This window comes from Nomascus leucogenys, chromosome 10 (assembly GCF_006542625.1).
Source record: "Nomascus leucogenys isolate Asia chromosome 10, Asia_NLE_v1, whole genome shotgun sequence".
In the NCBI taxonomy this organism is placed as follows: Eukaryota; Metazoa; Chordata; class Mammalia; order Primates; family Hylobatidae; genus Nomascus; species Nomascus leucogenys.
Window position 1 is genome coordinate 78,514,434 of NC_044390.1, and position 22,525 is coordinate 78,536,958.

General features: G+C 49.9%; 1 pseudogene; it reads left to right on the forward strand.

Moving 5' to 3' along the window:
- The first annotated feature begins 810 nt into the window (after positions 1-810).
- Positions 811-4,988, forward strand: LOC100592416 (annotated as a pseudogene).
- Positions 4,989-22,525: the final 17,537 nt, after the last annotated feature.

Below are 22,525 nucleotides of genomic sequence, written 5' to 3' on the forward strand. Positions count from 1 at the left end.
AGACACACACACACACACACACACACACAGTTCCATGGAAGGCATATTGCCCATTCCCTCCGGGCAATCAGAGCGGTCTGTGCCCCTGGCTATGATGAGGGGTTCAAGGATAGACATGTGACCCATGGCTGGCTCAGACCTGAGACCCTGTTAAGTGGGAGGAGCAACACCTGCCCCAGTGGGACAGAGCCTGCCTGATAGTGAAGCCAGTGCAGAGGGAAGATGTGGAGGGAGAAGGCTACCAGGCAGTATCAGTGGAGCCCCTGGATTCTGGGCCAGCACTAACGCTGGCATCATTCCCAGGGCAGGAAGGGCAAGGTGGAGTGTTCCCAAGTCTAGACGTTCACCAGGAAAGGAAAATGCCAGGCATACGGACATATGGGCCTTGATGTGGGGGAAATTCCAGGGGGCCTGTGAATCTTGGTTCTCAGAGCCCCTCATGCTGGAGTCAAAGTTTGACCTGGGTGAAGGAGGCAGAAATCAGAGAGCAAGAGCCTGGCTTTTTTTTTTGGTGGGGGGGTGTGGGGGTTCCTTTTATTCATTTTTTTTTTAATTGAGGTAAAATTCACAAAACAAAAAGTTAACCATTTTAAAGTGAATAATTTAGGGCCGGGCATCGTGGCTCATGCCTGTAATCCTAACACTTTGGGAGGCCAAAGCGGGAGGATCACTTTGAACCCGGGAGCTAGAGACCAGCCTGGGCAATACAACGAGATCCCATCTCTCCAAAATTTTTTTTTAATTAGGGTCTCATTGAATATGGCCACTGCTTTTAGGGTTCCTATGTCTCTCTTCACTCCGAGCCAGGCCTGCATGCCACAGCAGCCATTTTCTAAGGGCCCTGCATTTAGTGTTGATCTTGGTTCCACCAACTCTTGTGCGGGTATTGTCCAGCACAAAAAGGTAAAGTTAATTGTCAATGATTGGGGACACTGAACCACTCCAAGCTATGTCACCTTTACGGCCACTGAACTATTGATTGGTGATGCCACAAAGAATCAAGTTGCAATGAACGCCAACAATACAGTTTTTGATGACCAACGTCTTATTGGATGTGGATTTGATCATACTGTTGTCTGGTCTGATAAGAAGCACTGGCCCTTCATGGTGGTGAGTGATGCTGGCAGGCCCAAGGTCCAAGGAGAGAACAAGGGAAAAACAAAAAGTTTCAGGCCAGGTGTGGTGGCTCACACCTGTAATCCCAGCACTTTGAGAAGCTGAGGCAGGTGGATTGCTTGAGCCCAGGAGTTCGAGACCAGCCTGGGCAACATGGTGAAACCCTGTCTGTACTAAAAATACAAAAATTAGCCAGGTGTGGTGGCGTGTGCCTCTAGTCCCAGCTACTCAGGAGGCCAAGGCGGGAGGATAGCTTGAACCTGGGAGGTCAAGGCTGCAGTGAGCCATGATCACGCTACTGCACTCCAACCTGGGCAACAGAACGAGACCCCGTCTCAAAACAAATAACTTCTATCCAGAGATGTCCCCTATGGTTGTGACAAAGATGAAGGAAATTGCAGAAGCCTACCTTGGGAAGACTGTTACCAATGCTGTGCTCACAGTGCCAGCCTACTTTAATGACTCAGCATCAGGCTACCAAAAAGATGCTAGAACTATTGCTGGTCTCAATGGACTTAGAATTATCAACGAGCCAACTGCTGCTGCTATTGCTTATGGCTTAAACCAAAAGGTTGGAGCTGAAAGAAATGTGCTGATCTTTGACCTGGGAGGTAACACTTTTTAAAATTTTATTCATTTATTTTATTTTATTTTATTTGTTGAGACAAGGTCTCATTCTGTCACACAGGCTGGAGTGCAGTGGCACGATCTTGGCTTACTGCAACAGGGCTCTCCTAAGCTCAAGTGATCCTCCCACCTCAGCCTCCCAAATAGCTGGGACTACAGGTGTTTGCCACCATGCCCAGCTAATTTTTGTTTATTTTTTGTAGAGATGAGGTCTCACTATGTTGCCCAGGCTGGTCTCAACCTCCTGGGATCAAGAGAGCCTCCCACCTTGGCCTCCTAAGTAGCAGGACTATAGGTGTGTGGGAGGTGGCACTTTTGATGTGTCAGTCCTCACTATTGAGGATGAAATTTTTGAAGTCAAAATCTACAACTGGAGAAGGTGGAGAAGACTTTGCAACCAAATGGATAGCCGTTGCATTGCTGAGCTCAAGTACAAGCATAAAAAGGACCTCAGTGAGAACAGGAGAGCTGGCCGGGTGTGGTGGCTCATGCCTATAATCCCACTACTTTTGGAGGCCAAGGTGGATGGATCATTGAGGTCAGGAGTTCAAGACCAGCCTGGCCAACATGGTGAAACTCTGTCTCTACTAAAAATAAAAAAGTTAGCCAGGTGTGGCTGGGCATGGTGGCTTATGCCTGTAATCCCATCACGTTGGGAGGCTGAGGCGGGCGGATCACGAAGTCAGGAGATTGAGACCATCCTGGCTAACATGGTGAAACCCCAACTCTACTAAAAATACAAAAAATTAGCCGGGCATGGTGGCACGTGCCTGTAGTCCCAGCTAGTCGGGAAGCTGAGGCAGAAGAATCGCTTGAACCCAGGAAGCGGAGGTTGCAGTGAGCTGAGATCACACCACTGCACTCCATCCTGGACAGCAGAGTGAGACTCCATCTCAAAAAAAAAAAAAAAAATTAGCTGGGTGTGGTGGCAAGCACCTGAAATCCCAGCTACTTGGGAGGCTGAGGTAAGAGAATCACTTGAACTCTGGAGGCAGAGGTTGCAGTGAGCCAAGATCGCATCATTGCACTCCAGCATCGGTGACAGGAGCAAGACTCTGTCTCAAAAAATTTTTTTTTCATAAATTAGCCAGGTGTAGTGGTGGGCGCCTGTAATCCCAGCTATTCAGGAGGCTGAGGCACTAAAATTGCTTGAACCCGGAGGCAGAGATTGCAGTGAGCAGAGATCAGGCCACTGCACTCCAGCCTGGGTGACAGAGGGAGACTCCATCTCAAAAAAAAAAGAGAGAGCTGCCCTCACGCCTTCTTGCGGCTTGTGAACATGCAAAGTGTACTCTGTCTTCCAGCACCCAGGCCAGTATTGAGATTGATTCTCTCTAGGCAGGAATTGACATCTATACCTCCATTACCATGCCCGATTTGAAGAATTGAATGCTGACCTGTTCCATGACATCCTGGGCCCCGTAGAAGAAGCCCTTCGAGACGCCAAACTAGACAAGTCACAGATTCATGACATCACCCTGGTTACTGGTTCGGCTTCTAACTGCAAGATTCAGAGCTTGCCCAAGACTTCTTCAATATAAAAGAACTGAAGGCTGGGCATGGTGGCTCATGCCTGTAATCCCAACAGTTTGGGAGGCTGAGGCGGGAGGATCACTTGAGCCCAGGAGGTTGACACTGCAGTGGGCCATGACTGTGCCACTGCACGCCAGCGTGGGTAACAGTACGAGACCCTGTCTCAAAAAAGCAAACAAAACTGCAGAGGAGCATTGACCCTGATGAAGCTGTTGCTTACGATCCAGCTACTCAGGCAGCCATCTGATCTGGAGACAAACCAGAAAATGTTCAAAACTCATTGCTCCTGGATGTCACTCCTCTTTCCCTTCCATTGAAACTACTGGCGGAATCACAACAGTTCTTGATAAGCATAATACTACCATTCCTACCAAGCAGACACAGACCTTCACTACTTGCTCTGGCAACCAGCCTGCTGTGCTTACTCAGGTTTATGAAAGCGAGCGTGCCGTGAGCAAGGATAACAGCCTGCTTGGCAAGTTTGAACTCACAGGCATACTTCCTGTGACAGTGTTCCTCACGCTGAAGTCACTTGACACTGATGCCAGTGACATCCTCAGTGTCTCTGCTGTGGACAAAAGTACAGGAAGTTGGGTGTGGTGGCTCACGCCTGTAATCTTAGCATGTTGGGAGGCCAGGGCAAGTGGGTTGCTTGAGCCCAGGAGTTTGAGATCAAAAAAATTAGCCGGGTGTAGGCCAGGCGTGGTGGCTCATGCCTGTAATCCCAGCACTTTGGGAGGCCGAGGCGGGTGGATCACTTGAGGTCGGGAGTTTGAGACCAGGCTGACCAACATGGAGAAACCCCATCTCTACTAAAAATACAAAATTAGCCGGGCATGTTGGCACATGCCTGTAATCCCAGCTACTAGGGAGGCTTAGGCAGGAGAATCGCTTGAACCTGGGAGGCGGAGGTTGCAGTGAGCTGAGATCACGCCATTGCACTCCAGCCTGGGCAACAAGAGCAAAACTCCATCAAAAAAAAAAAAAAAAATTAGCCGGGTGTGATAGGGTGCACCTGTAGTCTCAGCTACTTGGGGGTGCTGAGGCAGAAGGATCACTTGAGTCCAGGAAGTCGAAGCTGCAACGAGCCAAATTTGCGCCACTACACTCTAGCCTGGGCAACACAGCAATGTCTCAAAAAAATAAAAACTAGTATAGGAAAAAAGAACAAGATTACTATCACTAATGAATGACAAGGGCCGTTTGAGCAAGGAGGACATTGAGCGTATGGTCCAGGAAGATGAGCAGTACAAAGCTGAAGATGAGAAGCAGAGGGTCAAGAATTCACTTGAATCCAGTGCATTCAACAGGAAAGCCACCACTGAAGATGAGAAAATTCAAGGCAAGATTAATGGTGAGGACAAACAGAAGATTATTGACAAGTGTAATGAAATTATCAACTGGCTCCATAAGAATCAGATGATGGAGAAGGAAGAAATTGATCATCAGCAGAAAGAGCTGGAGAAAGGCTGTAACCCCATCATTACCAAGCTGGACCCAAGTGCAGGAGGACCGCTAGGAGGCTCACCTGGGGAAGTCCCTGGCAATGGAGCTCCTCCCTCTACTTCCCTACTTCCTCAGGGACTCAGCCATAGAAAAGAATGAAGGACTGATACACACCACAATGGGATGAGCCTCAAAACCACGATGCTAAGAGACAAAGCCAGTCACAAAGAAACATGTAGTGTCCCTAATTCCTCAGGGACAACCATTTAAGAGGTTGATTAGGTCAGGCGGGGTGGCTCACCCCTGTAATCCCAGCACTTTGGGAGGCCAAAGTGAGCAGATCACGAGGTCAGGAGATCGAGACCATCCTGGCTAACACAGTGAAACCCCGTCTCTACTAAAAATACAAAAAATTAGCCGGGCGTGCTGGCGGGCGCCTGTAGTCCCAGCTACTCGGGAGGCTGAGGCAGGAGAATGGCATGAACCCAGGAGGCGGAGCTTGCAATGAGCCGAGATGGCGCCATTGCACTCCAGCCTGGGCAACAGAGCGAGACTCCATCTGAAAAAAAAAAAAAAAAAAAAGAGAGGTTGATTAAGCCAACCCCAATATAAAGATCACATGATTCCACATAGCCAAAACATTGAAGAACCCAAATTTGTAACAAATTCTGTGGCAGTTTTAATGCTGAGCTGCTAGGGTCCAGGTGTAGTAGCTCACGGCTGTAATCCCAGCACTTTGGGAGGTTGAGACAGGTGAATCACTTGAGGTCAGGAGTTCGAGATCAGCCTGGCCAACATGGTGAAACCCTGTCTCTACTAAAAATACAAAAATTAGCTGGCCATGGTGGTGCACACCTGTAATCCTGGCTACTCAGGAGGCTGAGGCAGGAGAATCACTTGAACCGGGGAGGCGGAGGTTGCAGTGAGCAGAGATTGTGCCACTGCACTCCAGCCTAGGTGACAGAGTGGAACTCTCTCTCAATAAATAAATAAATAAATAAATGAAGTCGAGCTGCTAGAGTACATTACTGGACATTCTCAATGCTTATATGGAACATGTGGAAGTAACATTGTAGTTTATAAGCACTGTATTGTAAGTGGAAAATGCAATGTCTTAAATAAAACTATTTAAAATTGGCACCTCCCAAAAAAATAGCCAATCTGGGTGGCAGGCACCTGTATTCCAAGCTACTCAGGAGGCTGAGGTGGGAGGATTACTTGAGCCCAGGAGGTGGAGGCTGCAGTGAGCCATGATTGCTCCACCGCACTCCAGCCTGGGTGATGGAGCGAGACCCCATCTTGAAATAAATACATAAATAAATAAAGTGAACAATTCAGCAGCATTTAGTACATTCACAACATTATGAAGCTACCACCTCTATCAAGTTCCAAAACTTTTATTTTTCCTTTTTACTTTGATAATTGGAAGCATTGATCATTCCAAAACATTTTTATCACCCCAAAAGGAAAAACCCTGTATCCATTAAACAGTCACTCCCCATTGCCCCTCCCCCCAACCCCTGGCAACCAGCCATCTGCTCCCCGTCTCTATGGGTTTCCCTATTCCGGACATTTCATATGAATGGAATCAACACTACGTGTTTCTTTGTGACTGGCTTTGTCTCTTAGCATCGTGGTTTTGAGGCTCATCCCATTGTGGCGTGTATCAGTCCTTCATTCTTTTCTATGGCTGAATCATGTTCCCTTGTATGGATACCCTACTTTTTTTTTTTTTTGAGACAAGATCTCATTTTGTTCCCCAGGTTGCAGTGCAGTGGCACAATCATGGCACATTGCAGCCTCAACCTCCTGGACTCAAGCAATCCTCCCACCTCCGCTTCCTGAGTAGCTGGGACTACAGGTGCATGCCACCACTCCAGGCAATTTTTTTGTTTGTATTTTTTGTAGAGACAGGGTCTCACTATGTTGCCCAGGCTGGTCTCAAACTGAACTGCTGACCTCAAGTAATCCACCCACCCTGGCCTCTCAAAGTGCTGGAATTACAGGTATGAGCCACTGCAACCAGCCAGACATGCCTGCCACCTTTGGTTTATCCATCCATCCATCCACTGAGGACCGCAGGGTGTCTCCGTTTGGGCTACTGTGAACACCCAGGCATCTTTGTGGCTGGGAACAGGAGAGGTGTGGAGAGCAGACAGTGAGTCAGAAGAACTAGAAAGGGGAATTTGGGAACTAGAACTGGGCTGTGGCCACCGAGATCAAGTCCTGATTTTACCTCCAAACCATGTCTTGAATCCATCACTTCTCCATCTCTGCCACCACTTCCCCATCCCAGGCCACCGCTATCTCTCCCCAGGTCAGTTACTGCAGCCTCCCTTCCAGCCTCCCTTCTGCCACTCCCAACTCCCTCATCCCCAGGGTTCATTCTCCACTGAGCAGCCGAGGGATCCTCTTAGAACTTTCATGAAATCAAGTCATGGCACCCTCTTGCTCAAAGCCTTTCCATGGCTCTCCGTGGCCTTGGGAGCAAGTCCAGACTCCGCCCCATGGGTGACAAGGCCCTCCTTATCCTGGCTGCTGGCTACCCCTCCAGCTTCTTCACACATGGTTTACTCTCCTCACGCTTTGCTGCAGCAGCCTGGCCTCCCTCTCTTCCCAGAGTGCGCCAGGCTCCAGGCCCTTGCACGTGCTAGTCCCCTTCCCAGGAGGCTTCCTCCTTCACCCAGCAACCCCTCATCCTTTAAGTGTTCACTCAGCCATTGCCTCTTCCAGGAAGGTCTGTGACCCCAACCCTTCCCCTCCCGCTAAGTCAGAGGCCTTCGCTTCTTCCCATTAGCCATTCTTTCAACCAGTATTTGCTGGACACTGCTTTGTCCCAGGCACCAGGGATAGAAGTTAAAAAGACAGGCAATGGCCAGGCACAGTGGCTCACACCTATAATCCCAGCACTTTGGGAGGCCAAGGCAGGCGGATCATTTGAGGTCAGAAGTTTGAGACCAGCCTGGCCAACATGGCAAAACCCCATCTCTACTAAAAATATGAAGTTAGCTGGGCATGGTGGTGCTTGCCTGTAATTCCGGGGTTCTCAGGAGGCTGAGGCGGAAGAATCACTTGAACCTGGGAGGCAGAGGTTGCAGTGAGCTGAGATCACGACACTCCACACCAGCCTGGGTGACAGAACAAGACTCTGTCAAAAAAATTAAACAATTAATTAAATGGCTAGTTTTGCAGGGCATGGTGGCTCACACCTGTAAACTTGGCTTTTTTTTTTTTTTTGGAGTCCCACTATTCAGAGGCTGAGGCAGGAGGATCACTTGAGCCTGGGAGGCCGAGGCTACAGTGAGCCATGATCCTGCCACCACCACACTCCAGCCTAAGTGACAGAGCAAGACTCTGTCTCTAAATAAATAAATAAGTAAAATGGTTAGTTTTGCTGGGCGCAGTGGCTCACACCTGTAGTCCCAGCCTCATGGGAGGCTAAGGCAGGAGAGTCACTTGAGCCCAGGAGTTCAAGACCATCCTGGGCAACATAGCAAGATTCCATCTCTATGTTAAAAAAAAAAAAAAAAAAATTAGTTTTATGTTATAGGAACTTCACCTCATTTAACTTATTATTTTTTTAAAGACAAGTGCCCCTGCCCTTCCTGAGCAGAGGGGAAAATAAGTAAATAACATTCATACAGTCCATGAATTGAAGTTAAGAGCCCAGGAGAAAAATAAGCAGGGCAAGAGGATATGAATTGTTCATGAGGATGGGTTGCGGGGGTTGTCATTTTACTAGGAGGGGACCAAGGAAGGCCTCCTTGAGAAGGCAGCCTTTGAGCAAAGACCTGAAGGAAATAAGGGCACAAACCATGCAGATGGCCAGGGAACAGCATTGTTGGCAGAGGGAACAGCACGTGCAGAGGCCCACAGGCAGGAGGCCATGTGGCTGCAGCAGAGAGGAGGGGAGAGGAGAGATGACATCATGGAGGCCTGTGGGCTTTTCTCAGGAGGTTGGGAAGATGAGGCAGAACCCACAAAGGAAATGAGAAGACAGCCAGTGACATAGGAGAAAAACCAGGAGAAGCCAATTGCAGGTCATGTATCTGGGCTTGATAACTGTGGATGTACCCTTGGCGGACCTCTCCCCACATTGGAAGGCAGGTCCAGGAGGGCAGGAGGTTTGGTCTGCCTTGTTCACCGCTGTGTCTCAGCACCTGGCAGTGCCCAGGACATGGCAGGTGCTTGGTGACCAGGACATGAGTCAGTGGCTGAGCTGGTGTCCCCTGGCCCCACTGGCATCCAGATCTCAGTCTCCGGACCCTTTCCAGTGATGCCCCTCTTCACCTAGCCACGAGCAGGGGCAGATGGTGATCCAGGTGGGATCTGAGGCAGAGCTTCCTTCCACTGTGGCCACCCCACCCAAGAAGTGGGCTGAGCCAGCCACCCGCAAGAGGGAACTGAAATCATCCTCCACCACAAACACGCTGGCCTGGCCCCACACTGGGCAGGACTTGGAGGAAGGGGGAGCGATAGCGAGGGCCAGAGTCCCTCCACTTCAAGGGTCCCCTTCCCCTGGTATATACATGGGGAAAAGGAGGCACCAGCCAAGGGCTGGGTTGCTGTGTGTGAGTGAATTTTGCGGAAGTCCCGAAGACCTGGAAGGTCCTGCCGGCTCATCCCCTGCCTCAAGTGCAGGAGTTTTTGTTGTTGTTGTTGTTTTAATTTTTTTTCTTTTTTTTTTGAGACAGAGTCTCACTCTGTCACCAAGCTGAAGTGCCGTGGCACGATCTCAGCTCACTGCAACCTCTTCCTCCCGGGTTCAAGTGATTCTCATGCCTCAGCCTCCAGAGTAGCTGGCATTACAGGTGTGCACCACATTGCCCACCTAATTTTTTTTGTATTTTTAGTGGAGATGAGGTTTCGCCATATTGCCCAGGTTGTTCTCAAACTCCTGAGCTCAGGCAATCTGCCCATCTCGGCCTCCCAAAGTGCTGGGATTACAGGTGTGAGCCACCACACCTGGCAAATGCAGGATTTATAAGTCCTGCTTTAAAAGGTGCCATATGGGACATGGTGGCTCACACCTGTAATCCCAGCAGTTTGGGAGGCTGAGGCGGGAGGAAAGCTTCAGGCCAGGAATTCAAGACTAGCCAGGGCAATATAGCAAGACTCCCTCTCTACAAAAAATAAAAATAAAAATTAGCTGGCCGTGGTGGCATTCACCTGTACTCCCAGCTACTTAAGGGACTGAGGCAGGAGGATCACTCAAGCCTGGAAGGTCGAGGCTGCAGTGAGTGATCACGCCACTGCCTTCCAGGCTGGGCGACAGAGCAAGACCCTGCCTTAAACAAACAAACAAACAAACAAAGCTGGCATTCTCAACTTCTCCCTTTATCCTTTCGTCCCTCCTTTAAGGGGGCCCGTCATTTCCCCCCAGACCCCTGCCACAGACGCCCAAATTCCTGGGCATTTTCTCCCAAGGGGCAATTTCAATTTCTAAATTTCACCTGCTCAGTGCAATGAAGAGGTATTGCCTGGGGCCGAGGCTGTGTTCATTTGACATGGTGCCTCACTGTAATCCTCAGCCCAAAGCTCCGAGATGGTGAGTGAGGCACCAGTGTTCTCACAGGAAGAGGCAGAGCGGGTGCTAGCCTACTGGTCACCAAAGCCAGTGTTCTTTTTTTTTTTGAGACAGAATTTTGCTCTTGTTGCCTAGGCTGGAGTGCAATGGCGCGATCTTGGCTCACTGCAACCTCCGCCTCCCGGGTTCAAGCAATTCTCCCGCCTCAGCCTCCTGAGTAGCTGGGACTACAGGCATGCTCCACCATGCCCACAAAGCTGGTATTCCTAACCTCCTAGCACCCTCCACTTCAAATCCAAAGAATCCTATTGCTTTAGCAAAACCCACAACCAACCAACCCCTGCCCAGAAACCCAAAATGGCTGCCTTCTGTAGATAGATTCCCTGGCATTTATTTTCCTTCTGGCTCTTCAGGGTCAGGAGCTGAAGGGAGGTGGGGCTTGTAGGCATGGCTCCTGAGTCGCATCCAGGATTGCAGAAGAGCAGAGGAGGTCTTTCATTTGCCAGTGAAGCCCCAGACTCATAAAGCAACTTGTGCTAGGCGTGGTGATGCACACCTGCAGTCCCATCTACTCGGGAGGCTGAGGCGGGAGGATCTCTTGAGGCCAGGAGTTCAAGGCTGTAGTGCGCTATGATCGTGCCTGTGAATAGCCACTGCACTGCAGCCTGGGAAACACAGCGAGACTGTCTCTTAAACTTTTTTTTTTTTTTTTTTGAGGCAGAGTCTCTCTCTTTCACCCAGGCTGGAGTGCAGTGGCGCGATCTCAGCTCACTGCAAGGTCCACCTCCCGTTTCACGCCATTCTCCTGCCTCAGCTTCCTGAGTAGCTGGGACTACCAGCGCCCGCCACTGCGCCTGGCTAAGTTTTTGTATTTTTAGTAGAGACGCGGTTTCACCATGTTAGCCAGGATGGTCTTGATCTCCTGACCTCGTGATCCACCGGCCTCGGCCCCCACAAAGTGCTGGGATTACAGGCGGGAGCCACCGCGCCTGTCCAAAATTTTTAAAAATAGTAAAAAGCAACTTGTAACCATGCATTAGGCTGGAAATTAATGGGTTTAACATGCATGAGTGGGTTCTAATCCCCACTCTGCCATTTGCAAACTGTGTGTCCTTCAGCAAGTCACTTTACCTCTCTGTGCCTTGGCCTCCTCATCTGTAAAACAGGGGAAACAGGCTGGGCATGGTGACTCATGCCTGTAATCCCAGCATTTTGGGAGGCTGAAGCAGGTGGATCACCTGAGGTCAGGAGTTCAAGAGCAGCCTGGCCAACATGGCGAAATCCTGTCTCTACTAAAAATACAAAAAATAGCTGGTGTGGTGGTGCGCCTGTAATCCCAGCTACTCGGGAGGCTGAGGCAAGAGAATGGCTTGAACCCAGGAGGCAGAGTTTGCAGCAAGCTGAGATTGTGCCACTGCAGTCCAGCCTGGGCGAAAGAGCAAGACTCCAGTTCAGAAACATAAAATAAAATAAAAATAATAGCTAATGTTTACTGAGCACTTGTGGGTTTTGCTTCTTACCATGATGCTGATAATTAGGAAAGACTTTACTATCTCTATTTTAAACATAAAGAAACCAAACAGAGAGGTGACGCAGCTTGCCTGAAGTCACACAGCGAGCAAGTAAACCCCAGCGTAGAATCTGAGTAGCTGTGCGACCTTGGGCAAGTCACTTCACCTCTGTGAGCGTCAATTTCCTCATCTGGAAAATGGAGATGATAAGGGTTGTTAGAAGAATTCAGTGAGCTTCATGGCCCATGAACTTGTCACTCTATATTTAAGGGTATTTAACTTGTCACTTTGTATTTAAGGATTCACTTTCCAACTGCCTGTCTACCATGAGAACAAACACCATGTCTGCTGTGTTCACCACTGTATCCCCAGTACCTGGAAAAGTCCTAGCGCATAGTAGGGGCTCAACAAATCTCAAGTTGAGGGGCAGTGTATTCTCTTGACCTTATGGGGCCCTAACTCCTCTCAGCCTTCCTCTGCTGCCTGGTGCTGCAAACTTCCAACCCCAGGGCCATTCCAGTCAACCCAACTGATGCAAACAGGACCATCCCAGTCTCCTGTTTCAGGTATGAGGAGCCCACAAAGGACCTTTAGGTGTTATGATTGCTAGGAGGACCCAATGCTGTTCTCTGGCCATTGCCAAGTGGCTAAAAGCTGCACACAAACAGGCTTCAGCCAAAAAGAAATGACTGACTTACAGAGCTGAGAAGTCCAAGAGTGACTGCTTTCAGGTATGGCTGGATCTAGGTGCACAGACATTGTCATCAAGATGGTTTTTTTCTGTCTCTGGGCTTTGCTCTACTATGAGTGTGTTCACTCCCAGGCAAGACAGCCCTCAGAAATTCCAAGCTCGGCCGGGTGCGGTGGCTCACGCTTGTAATCCCAGCACTTTGGGAGGCTGAGGCGGGCAGATCACGAGGTCAGGAGATCGAGACCATGGTGAAACCCCGTCTCTACTAAAAATACAAAAAATTAGCCGGGCGTGGTGGCGGGCACCTGTAGTCCCAGCTACTCGGAGAGGCTGAGGCAGGAGAATGGCGTGAACCCAGGAGGCGGAGCTTGCAGTGAGCCGAGATTGCACGACTGCACTCCAACCTGGGCGACAGAGCGAGACTCCGTCTCAAAAAAAAAAAGAAAAAAGAAATTCCAAGCTCTTGTCCTCTGGAGTGCAGTTACACGATCTCAGCTCACTGCAACCTCTATCTCCCAGGTTCAAGCGATTCTCCTGACTCAGCCTCCCAAGTAGCTGGGATTACAGGCGTGCCACCACGCCCAGCTAATTTTTGTACTTTTTAGTAGAAATGGGGTTTCACCATGTTGGCCAGGCTGGTCTCGAACTCCTGACCTCAAGTGATCCGCCTGCCTTGACCTCCCGAAGTGCTAAGATTACAGGCATTGAGCTGCCGTGCCCAGCCCAAATGAGGTATTTTCTTATCCGACTGTGCTGTTAAAGCCAGGAATTGAGGCTCATTGGCCCTGTGGGGCCACCTGCCCACCCTTGAACCAGTCACTGGGGCATGGGAGGGAGGGTTAGCCCCAGAGAACATCTTGAACTTCGACTGGATGGAAAATCAGGTGCTTCTACCAGCACAAGGGGAAGTCAGGCAGCCATAGCCCATGTCCACTTCGACCTCAGCCTCGCGGTGAGTGGCTCCCAGCAGGGAAACCCAGGGTCAGCTGCACTCCCCACCCTCCAGCCCCACCCTCCGCTTTCTACTTCTGCTTCTGACAGTGTTGCCAAATACTCCCCTCTCCTCTCCTCCTCTCTATGGCCCTGTGGCCCCAGTTGCCTCAGAGACATGAAGTGACTTCCCCCAAGGTCACACAGCAGGTCTATGTGGCAGACCCCTAAGGCGCACCCAGGCAGCTGGCCCCAGTGTCCTGCTCTTGACCCAAGAATAAGCTCAAGCCCACCCCCAGCGCAGCCCAGGGTAGCTGGCGTCTGAGTTCTGAAAGGAAGTGACTCAGGTGCCTGAGGCTCTGAATCCCCTTCCATCTGGGTGACTGATGGTCTGGTCTGATAGGCCTGAGAAGGCCACAGAGGGCAGAGGAAAGTGCAGCTCCTTGCACCTTGCACCACGCTTGCTGGCTTGGGGCACCCTCCTGGCTCGGGGCCCTTCCAGCCATGACCTCAACTCCTGCCTCCCCCTCTGGCACCCTCTTTTCACATATATATACACATATATATGTGTGTGTGTGTGTGTGTATATATATATACATATGTATAGCGAGAAAGAGAGAGAGAGAGAGACAGAGAGAGAGATGGGGGTTTCATCATGTCACCCAGGCTAGTCTCAAACTCGTGAGTTCAAGTGATCCACCCGCCCGCCTTGTGTGCTGGGACTGCAGACATGAGCCACCACACCCGGTGCCCTCTGACACCTTCTGCCCCTCTCTGAGCATCTTGACATCTTACTCCCCAGAGAGGCCCTGCTTGCTGCCTCCTCCAGTGCAGAGGGCGCAGGTGGACAAGCTCCAGGGGCGGGCACCCCCATACCTTTCTGCAGCCTGAGGCCCTGCCCAAGTCTCCTTGGGCTGGCAAGAGGCTCAGGAGGCCTCAAGTGTGGTGATCTAGAACCAGGAAGCCACCCTGGCTGATTTGCAAGCGAGAAGTGGCCCATACATATGTCACCTCCTCTGTGGAGCAGCCCCAGCCTCTGCCAGGTTCTGGGGGTGTGGTGGGAGAAGAACTTCCCAGCCTCTGCCGCACATCTGCATCTTGGGGTCAAGATCACCTGGGGAACAGGATGGGAGATGGAGGATGGGGGTGGGGTGGGGGGATAGGGCTGAAGGAATAGAGAGGGCAGGGTGCATCCTAACACCTTTTTCCACATTAAAAAATTTAAGGTGAAAGTCACATAACAAAATGAATTAATTAATTTTAGTTAATGAATTAACTAAATTTATTCATTTACTTAGAGACAGAATCTTGCTGTGTCACCCAGGCTGGAGTGCAGGGACAGGATCACCGCTCACTGCAGCCTCAAACTCCTGGACTCAAGTGATCCTCCCACCACAGCGCCTCCTGAGTAGCTGAGACTACAGGCGCATTCTACCTTGCCCGAATATTATTATTATTATTATTATTATTATTATTATTATTATTATTTTGTAGAGATATGAGTCTCACTATGTTGCTTAGGCTGGTCTCTTAACTCCAGGGCTCAAGCAATCCTCCCACCTTGGCCTCCCCAAATGCTGGAATTATAGGTTTGAGCTACCACACCTGGCCTCATGAATTAACTAAATTTAGTACATTCACAATGTTGTGCAACCATCACTTATCTCAGTCTAAATCCAGAACATTTCATCACCCCTAAAGAAACCCCATACTCATTAGAAGTTACTTCCTATTCCCACTGCCCATAGCCCGTGGCAACAACTGGTCTACTTTCTGTCTCTAGGGGTTTACCTATTCTATATACATTACATAAGCAGAGTCATACAATATTTGTCCTTTTATGACTGGCTTATTTCACTTAGCATGATGCTTCCAAATTTCATCCACATTGTAGCATATATCAATGCTTCGGTCCTTTTTATGGCTGTGTAATATTCCATTGTATAGATAGACAGCATTGTCTTGATTCATTCATCCCCTAGTGGGCACATGAGTTGTTTCCATCTTTTGCCTATTGTGAATGGCACTGCTATGAACATTCATGTACAAGTATCTGTTTGAGTGCCTGTTTTCAATTCTTTTGCCTCTGTACTTTAGCTAACATTTTTGTTTGTTTAGAGATGGGGGGTCTCACTATGTTGCCCAGCTTGGCCTCCAACTCCTGAGCTCAAGTGATCCTCCCACTTCAGCCTCCCAAAGTGCAGGGACTACAGGCATGAGCCACCTCATCTGGCTTTAGCTAACATTGTGATGCTTTTTTTTTTTTTTTTGAGATGGAGTCTCGCTGTGCTGCCCAAGCTGGAGTGCAATGGCATGATCTCAGCTCACTGCAACTTCCACCTCCCAAGTTTAAGTGATTCTCCTGCCTCAGCCTCCCGAGTAGCTGGGATTACAGGCATGCACCACTACGCCTGGTTAATTTTTGTATTTTTAGTAGAGACAGAGTTTTGCCATGTTGCCCAGGCTGGTCTCGAACTCCTGACCTCAGGTGATCCACCCACCTTGGCCTCCCAAAGTGCTGGGATTACAGGCGTGAGCCACCGCGCCTGGCCTTGATGCTTCTTTTAATGTTGATTAAATGAGGTGGGAAGGATTAAGCTGTTCTAATAATCCACTCCTCATTGTAAAAGAAAGACCTGAGAACAGGTTTAGCTAGTAATAGTCAGCATTATTTGTTTATTTATTTATGTATTTTGAGACAGTCTCATGCTATCACCCAGGCTGTAGTACAGTGGCACTATCTTGGCTCACTACAATCTATCCCTCCCAGGTTCAAGCAGTTCTCCTGTTTCAGCCTTCCAAGTAGCTGGGATTACAGGCATGCACCACCGCGCCAGGCAAATTTTTGTATTTTTAGTAGAGACAGGGTTTCACCATGTTGGCCAGGCTGGTCTCAAACTCCTGGCCTCAAGCAGTCCTCCCACCTCGGCCTCCCAAAGTGGTGGGATTACAGGCGTGAGCCACCACGCCCCACTGGTGGCCTCATTCTTTGTTCCCATTTTACAGATACGGAAACTGAGTCTCAGAGAGCCCAAGTCATTTGCCCAAGGTGACCCAGCACTGAAGGGAGAAGCTAGTCATTATGCCGTCCCCAAACCCGTGTCCTCAGCGTTGGTGGCTACTCGATGGTGGATGAGAAGCATCCAACCTGGAGCCTGGGAAGCTTCCAGGAAGGCTTAGGGGGAATCCAAGAGGAGGGTTCTTTGCGGGAGAAAGAGTCAGGCTGGGGAGTTTAGGAGGCTGCTTCCCAGCCCTCGATCTCCCCATAGCCACCAGGGGGCGCCAGAGCCCCGCGCAAAGCGGCTGCCACCAAGTGGCTGCCACCGCGCGCTACCACCCTCAGGGCCTGACGCCTGGGACTGCGGCCAAGTCCCGGCCCCAGGGAGCTCGCGTGCCCCACGTTGATCCCGGGTCAGGGGTGGGGACGGCTGGGGTAACTGGGTTGTACGTCCTCTGCGGAGCTATTAGGGCTTCTAATTACCGGGATTGGAAGTGAATAATTATCTACTGGGCCTCAGGCCACTGAGTCACTTCCCCCAGAAACCAGATTCCCCAGGCTAGCGGAAGAGGGGGCGGCTCGCAGGCTGAGGTTGGGGCCGGGGGAAGGTGGAAGCGGGGGCCTGGGGCTGGGGTGCTCGGCCGCCGCTGTTTTTGGTCAAGATCAGAACTGGGGAGCCTGGGTGTAAATCGCTGCTGGGCCACTTACCATCCATGTGAGTTGGGGAAGTCACTTCACCTTTCGTCCCTCAGTTTCCTTTCTGTCAAATGGGGGAAAACAACATTCTCTCCTTACAGTTGTTGGGCAAAGTAAATTGTAATCCACCTAAACTAAGCCCTCAGAGTAGTGCCTGGTACATAATCCTCTAATAATTCATTAATCACTCAGAATTATTAATTAGGCCGGGCGAGGTGCCTCACGTTTATAATCCCAGCACTTTGGGAGGCCGAGGCGGGCGGGAGGCTGAGGCGGGCGGATCACTTGAGGTCAGGAGTTTGAGACCAGCCTGGGCAACATGGGGAAACCCCATTTCTACTAAAAATACAAAAAATTAGCCAGGCGTGGTGGCTCATGCCTGTAATACTGGCTACTTGGGAGGCTGAGGCATGAGAATCATTTGAACTCAGGAGGTGGAGGTTGCAGTGAGCTGAGATCGAGACATTGCACTCCAGCCTGGGCAACAGAGTGAGACTCTGTCTCCAAAAAAAAAAAAAAAAAAGACAAAAAAGAACATTAATTAATCATTAATCATTGGGCCGAGCGTGGTGGCTCATGCCTATAATCCCAGCACTTTGGGAGGCCAAGGCAGGCAGATCATGAGGTCAGGAGTTCGAGACCAGCTTGACCAACATAGAGAAACCCCGTCTCTACTAAAAATACAAACATTAGCTGGGCATAGTGGTGCACACCTGTAATCCCAGCTACTCAGGAGGCTGAGGCAGGAGAATCGCTTGAACCCAGGAGGTGGAGGTTGCAGTGAGCCGAGATCCAGACATTGCACTCCAGCCTGGGCAACAGAGTGAGACTCCATCTAAAAAAGAAAAAAATCATTAATCATTAATTCAGAATCATTAATTCTGTTATTATTACCATTTTTTATCACTTGGGCTCAGTAAGTGATTAAGAGGTAGGGCACTACAGTGAGGCCAGTCTTTAGTCCACGCCAGCTGCTCCATCACCAGTCGTGTGACATGGACATGTCACTTCACTACCCTGTGCCTCAGTTCCCTCATCTGACAAATGGGAAAATGAATAGCAAACCCTTCATTTGGGGTGGAAGAGATAGATAAGGCCTGTAATGTTCTCAGTGTGGCGCACGCTTCCATAAATGGAGTCCAGATTGTAAATACTGTTCATAATTTTCTTAGGGAAGGACTTGTGGCAATTGTAGCTTCTAAGGCACTGGGAGGACAGAAAACAGAACTGAATCCAAGGGAAGGAAGCACAGGGAGAGATGACATCAGGCACCTGAGCTCAGCAGATCAGACCCTGAACCCAGGAATCTGCCGTGGGAGTTCTGCCCACCCAGGCAAAAAGGGAAGAACCCAGTAATGTAATTATTCTCTGGCCTGGGGCAGATGTGTGTTGACCAAGGGGGACCGTTTCCTGAGCCCTCGTGGTCTCTGTTGGACCCTAATGGGTGGGAAAAGGGTTGGTTGGACCTCACGCCCCAAGGTTTCTTGAGCTCTGTGTTAATTGTTGATTGCTGGGTAACAAATTACTCCCACGTTTACTGGCTTAAAACAGCAAACCTTTATTATCTCATATGGTTTTAGGAATTCACATGCAGTCCGACTTAGCTTGTAGTTCAGGGTCTCGCACTCACGAGATTGTAGTCCAAAACATGGGCTGGTGGCCTGCACACGTAGTCACAGCTATTTGAGAGGCTGAGACATGAGGATTGTTTGAGCCTAGAAGTTCAGGGCTATAGATTGTGCTATATGATCGTGCCTGTGAATAGCCATTGCACTCCAGTCTGGGCAATGTAACAAGACCCCGTCTTTTAAATAAACAAACAAACAAACAAACAAAAATGGGTTAGGACTGTTCTCATCTGGGGCCCAACCGGGGCTGGATGATTCACTTCCAGGATGGTTGGAAGTGATGGTTTCAGTCCTGGCTGTTGCCAGGAGGTCTCTGTTCCTTGCTGGCTGGTGGCAGGAAGCCTCAGCTCCTCTTCACATGGGCCTCCATAAAGCTACTTGGGTGTCCTTAAGACACGGTGGCTGGCTTCTCCCAGAGTGGATGGCTCAAGGGAGTACAAGGAGAAGCCTAAATGCCTCTTATGACTCAGTCTCAGAAGTCACACAGCGTCACTTCCACTTTAGTCTCTGTTAGAAATGACTCATTAAGGCCAGGTGCGGGGGCTCACGCCTGGAATCCCAGCACTTTGGGAGGCCCAGGCGGGCAGATCACGAGGTCAGGAGATCAAGACCATCCTGGCTAACACAGTGAAACCCTGTTTCTACTAAAAATACAAAAAATTAGCTGGGCGTGGTGGCTCGCGCCTATAGTCCCAGCCACTCAGGAGGCGGAGGTTGCAGTGAGCCGAGATCACACCACTGCACTCCAGCCTGGGTGACAGAGCGAGACTCTGTCTCAAAAAGAAGGAGAGGGGAGGGGAGGGGACGGGAGGGGAGAGGAGGGGAGGGGAGGGGAGGGGAGAGGAGGGGAAGGGAGGGGAGGGGAGGGGAGGAGAGGAGAGGAGAGGAGAGGAGAGGAGAGGAGAGGAGAGGAGAGGAGAGGAGAGGAGAGGAGGAAAGAAGGGAGGGAGGGGAGGGAGGGAAAAAAAGAGAGAGAAAGGGAAAGAAAGAGAAAGAAAGAGAAAGAAAAGAAAGAAAAAAGAAATGAGTCATTAAGTCCAGCCCACACTCAAGGGCAGGGGAATCAGGTTCCACCTTTTCAAGGGAGGTGTGTCAAAGAAGTGTGGACTGTTTTTAAGCCACGAGGAGCAACTGTTATGTGCCAAGAACTGTGCTCACAAGAGTGAGCAAGACACACAAATGCCTGGCCGAGTGGAGCTGACCTGCTCCTGGGGATGGGGGAAAGAGACTGCCAATAAACAGATGAATGAATGATTCTTGGATCAGTCAGGGGGCCACAAGGGTGAGGAAGAAAAAACATGCAGAGGCAAGTCAGGCACGGTGGCTCCTGTAATCCTAGCACTTCGGGAGGCCTAAGTGGGAGGATTGCTTGAGCCCAGGAGTTTGAGACCAGCCTGGACAACATAGAGAGACCCTGTTTCTACAAAAAATAGAAACAATTAGCCAGGCATGGTGGGGTGCACCTGTAGTCCCAGCTACTTGAGAGGCTGAGGCAGCAGGATCGCTCGAGCCCAGGAGTTCAAGGTTGCAGTGAGCCATGATTGTACCACTGCACTCCAGCCTGGGTGATAGAGTGAGACCCTGTCTCTAAGAAAAAGAAAGAAAAAAAGAAAAAAAGCAGGAGCAGAAGAGGGATGGAGATGGTCAGCAATGGGGGCAGGGCTAGTTTAGGTTTGGTGGGCGGTCAGACATCTTCTGGGAGTGAAGAAAGCAAGGGTAGACAGCTGGGCTCGGTGGCTCACGACTATAATCCCAGCACTTTGGGAGGCCAAGGCGGGAAGATTGCCTGAGGTCAGCTGTTCGAGGCCAGCCTGGCCAACATGGTGAAACCCCATCTCTACTAAAACTACAAAAAATTAGCTGGGCACGGTGGCTTTCACTTGTAATTCCAGCTTCTCGGGAGGCTGAGGCAGAAGAATCACTTGAACCCAGGAGGTGGCAGAGGCTGCAGTGAGCCAAGATTGAGCCACTGCACTCCAGCCTGGGCAACAGAGACTCCGTCTCAAACAAAACAAAACAAAACAAAACAAAACAAAACAAAACAAAACAAAACACATCTGGTGGAAGAGCATACTGGGCACAGGAAACAGCCAGTGCTAAGGCCTTGAAGTGGGAGCATGAAGGTGAGTTTCAGGAACAGCCAGGAGGAGCCCAGTGTGCTGCAGTGTCCTTTGATAATGCTCAGCACTCTGCGCATTCACTGAAGGCTACTAGGGACAAAGTGTCCTACACAATGTCATTTCCCTTCACCCAACTACTATCACGCCTGTTTGACAAGCCAGAGATACTGAGGATCAGAAAGTGGGAGCCTCTTACTGGTGACAAGAGGGGACCTTTGGAGGTTGCACAGCAGTGCCGTGATGGAAACTCGGGCATGGGAAACGCCAGCAGTAGCCATTGCCCAGCTGGGGGCCAGGCCAGGTCCCCGGGCCTCCTCCTTGCTGGTGACCCAGGCCTGCAGAAGCACATTTTACAGATGCAGACACCAAGGCCTCCACTCTGGCTGGGTGACCCTGGGCAAGATCTTTGCTTTCAGACCTCAGTGTCTGCGTCTGTAAAAGGGGTGTGAAGCTCTGTTGCTTACAGGACTGGTCTTTGTGGCCACTCCTCTTCACAACCCTCGAGGGACATGGGACTCTCACAACCAATCATAGATTATAACCACATTCTTTTTTTTTTTTTTTTTTTTGAGATGGAGTCTTACTCTTGTCACCAGGCTGGACTGCAATGGTGCGATCTCAGCTCACTGCAACCTCCGCCTCCCAGGTTCAAGCAATTATCCCTGCCTCAGCCTCCCAAGTAGCTGGGATTACAGGCACCCACCACCACGCCCAGTTAATTTTTGTATTTTTAGTAGAGACAGGGTTTCACCATGTTGACAAGGCTGGTCTCGAACTCCCGACCTTAGGTGATCCACCTGCCGCGGCCTCCCAAAGTGCTGGGATTACCGGCATGAGCCACCGCGCCCGCACTATAGTCAACATTCTTTATCAGTCGTTGCTATGTGGAAGTACCTCCCCCACTCCTAAGCCCTTAATGTGAGTTTTCCCATCAAATTCTCCCCCTCAACCCAATGGGGTCAGTCCTGTCACTGTCCCCATTTTCCAGATGAGGAAACTGAGGCCCAGAGAATCTATGTGACTGCACAGCTAGGAGATACAGAACAGACAACTTTTTTTTTTTGAGACAGAGTCTCACTCTGTCACCAGGCTGGAGCGCAGTCACATGATCTCAGCTCACTGCAACCTCCCCTTCCCGGGTTTAAGCGATTCTCCTGCCTCTGCCTCCCGAGTAGCTGGGACTACAGGCACCCGCCACCATACCCGGCTAATTTTTGTGTTTTTAGTAGAGATGAGGTTTCACCATATTGGCCTCGCTGGTCTTGAACTCCTGATTTTGTGATCCACCCGCCTCAGCCCCCCGAAGTGCTGGGATTACAGGCATGAGCCACCGCGCCTGGCCCACTTTTTGAATTTTTATGAGTACATAGTAGGTGTATATATTTATGGAGTATGTGAGGTATTTTGATACAGGCATGCAATGTGTAATTATCACATCAGGGTAAATGAGGTATCTATCACCTCAAGCACTTATCATGTATTTGTGTTTGTACTAGTTATCTTTTGTTGTTATTAAAATTATTATTAATACTAATTGCTAATATGAATATTAATAGCATTGATTATTGTTAATTTATTGCTATTGACTCTTGTGTTGTAATCATTATCTTTTTAATTTTTTTTTTTTTTTGAGATGGAGTTTCACTCTTGTTGCCCAGGCTGGAGTGCAATGGTACAATCTCGGCTCACGGCAACCTCCACC